At 35.1% G+C, this 6,000-nt stretch overlaps 1 pseudogene; it reads right to left on the bottom strand.

The window, feature by feature from the left end:
- Positions 1-1,406: 1,406 nt before the first annotated feature.
- The window catches only part of LOC129031730 (fatty acyl-CoA reductase 2-like), a 28,165-nt pseudogene continuing 23,571 nt past the window's right edge, over positions 1,407-6,000 (bottom strand).

Raw genomic sequence — 6,000 nt, 5'->3', positions numbered from 1 at the left:
TAGTATGACAGAAGAAATGAATTTTAAATTTCATTTAATTATAACTGATTAAAAGTTAAGTAGCTAGCGGCTACTATACTGAATACCACAGATGTAGACGACAAATTTTAAAAATTTTCCAAACATGGGAATGAGTCACCTAAATGATTTTAGATACCAAGCTAAATAAAAGCATCTGGAGATGGTACTATTTTGACTCAAATAATTTTTTTGTTGAAAACAGTATCTATATATTATATATACACACACACATATACACACATATACATATAAATATATACACATACATATATATAATCTAGAAATTCCTTTCAAAACTACTTCATACCTATAATTTAACAAATATAATTTTATCTTTCTTGTCTTTATTTTGAATTTTCAGTCATTTCAAATTTAATATGAGCAATAATATCATTAAAAAGTGGGCAAAGGATATGAACAGACACTTCTCAAAAGAAGTTGGCCAACAAACATATGAAAGAAAGCTCCACATCACTGATCATCAGAGAAATGCAACTCAAAACCACAATGAGATACCATCTCATGCCAGTCAGAATGGTGATTATTTAAAAGAGTCAGGATACAATAGATGCTGGCGAGGCTGTGGAGAAATAGGAATGCTTTTACACTGCTGGTGAGGATATACATTAGTTTAATCACTGTGGAAGACAGCATGGTGATTCCCAAAGTATCTAAAACCAGAAATACCATTTGACCCTGCAATCCCATTACTGGGTACATACCAAAAGGAATATAAATCATTCTACTTATTGCAGCACAATTTACAATAGCAAAGACTGGAACCAACCCAAATGCCCATCAATGATAGACTGGATAAAGAAAATGTGTTAACATATATACATGGAATACTATGCAGCCATGAAAAATGAATGAGAGCATGTCCTTTGCAGGGACATGGATGAAACTGGAAGCCATCATCCTCGGCAAACACAAGAACAGAAAACCAGACACTGCATGTTCTCGTTCAGCGGGAGTCGAACATTGAGAACACGTGGACACAGAGAGGGGAACAACATACACCACAGTCTGTTGGGGGATGGGGGTGGGGGGAGGGAACTTAGAGGACGGGTCAATAGGTGCAGCAAACCACCACGGCACACGTATACCTATGCAACAAACCTGCACATTCTGTACATGTATCCTCTTTATAAAAGCAGCAATAAAGAAAAATAAATGATTGCCTCATTTCAGGAGGTAGAGTTTTCCTCTTAAAGTTTTTCACATTTTTATCTCAAGGGTTTGGCTTTTTATGCATCTCACTACGTGTAATTTGCAGATAATACATCAATGCCTTATGCTCTTCTTCTCTCCTTAAAACAGTACATCTTTTTGCTTAGCTAAAGTGATGACTCTCTCTTTTTCTTTTTTTTTTTTTTTTTTTTTTTGTCAGTTGCTATTGCATTTTTCCCCACTTCGCACTCTGGTATTATAACCTGACACTGAGAATGTTTGTCTCAAAAAAAACTGGAAAAACAATGTTTTTCCAGTATAGATGAATTCTGTACTCTTGGCTTTTCCTGATGTATCCAAATTGTTCTATTTAACCAGGAAATTTCACATGCTCTTACTTTTTCTAAAAGCCATCCATTCCCCCTGGTGGAGGTACTACTTGTGTGTGTGTGTGTGTGTGTATTATTATTCTATAACACGGTTTACTTACAACCTTAGACACACACTCTTCCAGCGTCTAATTGAATTAAAGTAGTTTTTCATGGGGTTTAATTTCCAGCTTACTCAAAAGGGCATATACCAAGAGAAAGGTCATACTACAAAAGGTTTTTTCTCTCTCTCTCTAAGTAATCCACCTAACAAGCAGATATTTTATGTTTTAAGATAGCTTCTTGTGGTTTGGGCTGTCTTTATTCGGGTTTTGACCAGCTGAAAAAACTAAGTCATCTCTAATACAGGTCTAAGTATTTTTTTTCTCTTGACTATGTAACTTTTGAATTTGTTTTTGAAGTCTTTCCATTATTACTCTGGTTAAATAAGTGACCATTATCTCTCAAGGATATGTAATTCTACTTTAATTAAATATTTTTAGGCTTTTGGCATCCAAACAAATGACAAACTTCCACAGAGTCAAATTCAAATTTAAGTCTTTTTCACCTAAAATTGACTAACGGATTTTCTAGGTGGGCTCCTGGGAAGTCTCAAAAGATTTGTCTCCCATTAGGCTTGTTTGACCAGCTCCCAAAATCTTCTCTAGTGTCCGTGAGCTTTCTTTCAAAACAATATGTAGCATTTCCCTTGCTAGTAAACCCCCAATCTTCTCTTTGTCCTTCACACATATAGAAGACCACCGTGGTTTTCACTTTTGTTCAGAACTGCAATTCTGTGATTCCCAAATAAATTGTATAATTTAGAGATCCATCTTTATTTTGACTTCAATAGTGGTGATAAATTCTGGTACAATATTCAAGAATATGTTTTATAACAATACTAAGTCAATTTAGAAGTGCATTTTACTGTGATATAAAATCCTTAATGTTTCTCCTCCACTGACATTATGTATGATTTTGTTATTAATTTACAAGCACTTAAAAATTATTTATTTTACATAAGGTTTATATTAGATATAATTTTGTGAGGAAAATAAAAGGTCAGTTTTCTATTTGCATTGTGCTAATTCAGACTGCACTTGGTTCTTCATGCACACTGGTATAAGCTAAAGTTTAGACAAATTATTGTAAAAACTGATACACATATAGACCATTATAGTGTTATTTTTAAAAGCACAAGAAACTACTTTAAAAGATCACAAGGAGATTACAGCAAATGAATCTTCATATTCATTACCTCAGTGAAATATAATTTAACACTAGTTTCAATGTCTTTTTTTCCAAAAGACTAATTTTCAAGTGAAAGCTTTAGATCTTTGAAAGTAATAGAATTAAAGATAAAGATAGAAAAGGTACATAATTCATTTCAGCAGTTTTCTGAGAAATACCACATTTTCCAAAATATATGTGTTCTTATAAGAAATGGATTCTCTTTAGGCTATTAGAATGTCAGTCTTCTAAAACAGGCCAATTTTCAAAGCGCTAGGCCTATGTTCACTCAACCAGTCTCACGAAGCAAAAACTGAATGAAGATATTCCATTTATTTTATTCCACATATTTATCAAGCAAAGAAACTATGGAACAAAGACTCTTGCTGAAGTTGCTGGGATTTCCATGGTGCTTAATGCGTATTTTTTTAAATTGTGAGATCAAAGAACACAAATCTTGAGCCATTGTATATGTTACCTGGGTAAAAAAATTAAACTTGATCTTTTCAAATATCTAATGGAATCCCAGGCATAGTGATTTATTAAAACATGAACTTAGATATTTAAGAGAAAATTAATCACCAATAATGAAATGAGTTGATTTTCTAAGAAAAGCAAGTATGTAATTAAGGAATCATTAGCAGACACTCTCAAAACCATTACAACATTCAAAAGCAATCAACATTACAACTCTTAGGGTGTGTTTTAAATTCCTCATAACCTAAACATATACATTCATTAATTATTCACTTGCCATGATCAACAATGAAAGATGAGTTACAAAAACCAGAGGCTTTAATTCAAAAATGACAATCTTTGGTACCGCAGCAAGGAAATAACTAGCTGGTGAAATTAATGACTCCACCTGGCTTTATCTCGGCAATGTTCTGAAATACATGCAATGAACACCTTGACATTGTTTGATGTTCTTAATTCTTTACAGCCATCTCTATGGGTGGTCATAATAGATAGGATCAATCAGAAATGATCATATTATGAAACGTAAATCACTTCACATGACTTATCTGGAAAATGGGCTTGTACTTACTTGCACCATCTCAAGTTCCAAGAGCCAAAAACATACACATGCTCATGGAGGAGAATTTCCTTTCTGATTGTAGAACAGTCTGAAAGGGGGTGAAAAAATGAAAAAGAAGGGGGAGCTTACAAATAACAAAAATGTATATCCCAAATGAAAATTAGAATTTCTACGGAACTAGTAGCAGTAACAACAGTAGACAAAAGATAGGATGTAGATGTTAAGAAGATGTCTACAAGGGAAGCACAAGACTCCAAATGCTCTTGCTACTAAAACGCAGATTCAAGCTTTACCACCTGTAATATTCTGCTGCCAAGTACATCTATGGCCACTGCTACTGTCTAAAATGAGGATATATATTAAGAAATCATCAAAAAGGACTGCATAGCACAAACTTTTCTGATATCAAGGGATCAACTTAACTACAATTACATACAGGTGCCAATTTCCTCTGGACTACACTGGGCCTTATGTACCAGTTAGATAATCGAAGTTAGCCTTTATTGCATAACCTATCTAAAAGATTGGACTCTACATTTTGGCTCTGCAGAACTGAGAGAAGAAATGTATAAACAGGATAGTGATATTGCCTTTGTCTACGGGAATTCTTGAGTCTAATAAAAAAATCTGGGAAAAATCTAACTTCATGATTACACTTGGGCACATAGGTGATTAATACGAATGAAGTAACAACCATAAATACAATCATAACCACAAGAACAACAGTAATTCAATTTTTCTCACTTCATAGATGTTCTTAGAATGCTTTATGGGTATCTTGTAGGTGCTCTCCCCAAGCCTCAGGTGTTATTCCATAATCTCAGTTGATGCAAAGGCAAACACCACACTCTCCTCTGTTCAATGTCTGCCATCCCTGTCTTTTTGGCCTCTGACTCTTCCCTATACTACTGTCTATGCACTTGAGATCTTCACTGACATAGCTGGGCTCTGTATTTATTTGATAAGAATACCTCTTTTCTCTTAGACTAGACATGACCAAAAGGTTAATCTGGGTTCAAAGATTAATGACAATGACCACTCAGTTTTTATTCAAGATCAATTTTATTTGTTGTAGAGATAAACATGGGTTATGTTCCAGATAAACAGATATAAGTGAGTAGACTTATGCCCTGGTGCCTCCTTGGCTCTTCACAGGACGCAAAAACAAATCCTGCCAGCAGGAGGTGGCAGGTTGCAGAGGTGGCTGGTTGCTCTTCGAGCCAGCTTGGCCTTGTCTGGCAACGCACAGGCCCCGGCACAGCAGAACATTCAGGGAGTCAGAGTGTTGCACAAAGGATTTTACCAACCTCGTCACATTAAGCAGCATTCAAGGATTTGCTGACCACCACTTAAGCAAATTTTGTGTTATGCTATAGCAATGAACTTACTTGTTCTATTTCTAAACAATAGGCCTGGACAAAGCTTCCCACTTCTGAACTATTTACTGATCTTCTTATTCTTAAAGAATGCAAGATGAATGATGTGCAATACCATGGCTATGGCATGTGACTTTTCTAGACCTGGATGGTTAGTGTCCCAATATTTAACTGATTTTTGGGGGGGTAAAAATATGCCATCAGTTCTTCCTTCTATCATCCCCATCACTACCATACATGTAATGACATACTCACATCACAGTGTGTCCTCAGAATCACTATTCCTAGCTGAGTATACTAAGGCTTTCTATCTAGGTCAGTTCATTGTGTCTGTGTCTCCTCTACACCCTCCATCATCATGCCTGCCTTGAGGAATTCAGCAAGTGATCATTCACGCAAGCTAATTTTAGCTTTCTCTGCCATAAAGATTATTGCTAAAATACACACCATACAACAAACCAACCCATTTCCCACAAATCTTACTGTCTGACTTCTCACAGAATACATAATGACTTTTACTGTGTCTCTTCCTTCTGTGTTTCTCCTTCCTAATTGAACTCTGTTCTTTATCCATGCCTTCTTCGGATCCTGACATATTTTAAAACCTTTAGCATTTCTGCCTATAATATTTGGGTTTTCTTCTTTTCCTATCTTTATTTAATAAATCCCATACAAATATTTTCCCCGCAATCACAATGTTTTCCTTTCACTTTGCTCAAGAACTGAGTTATGAGCTCCAAATTTGGATAAACTCTACATTGGCTAAGTTTTAGTCATTTGCACTGCTAATAAAGAT

Source organism: Pongo pygmaeus, chromosome 11, assembly GCF_028885625.2.
Source record: "Pongo pygmaeus isolate AG05252 chromosome 11, NHGRI_mPonPyg2-v2.0_pri, whole genome shotgun sequence".
NCBI classification, from domain to species: Eukaryota; Metazoa; Chordata; class Mammalia; order Primates; family Hominidae; genus Pongo; species Pongo pygmaeus.
This window is presented reverse-complemented; position numbering and strand designations above follow the sequence as displayed.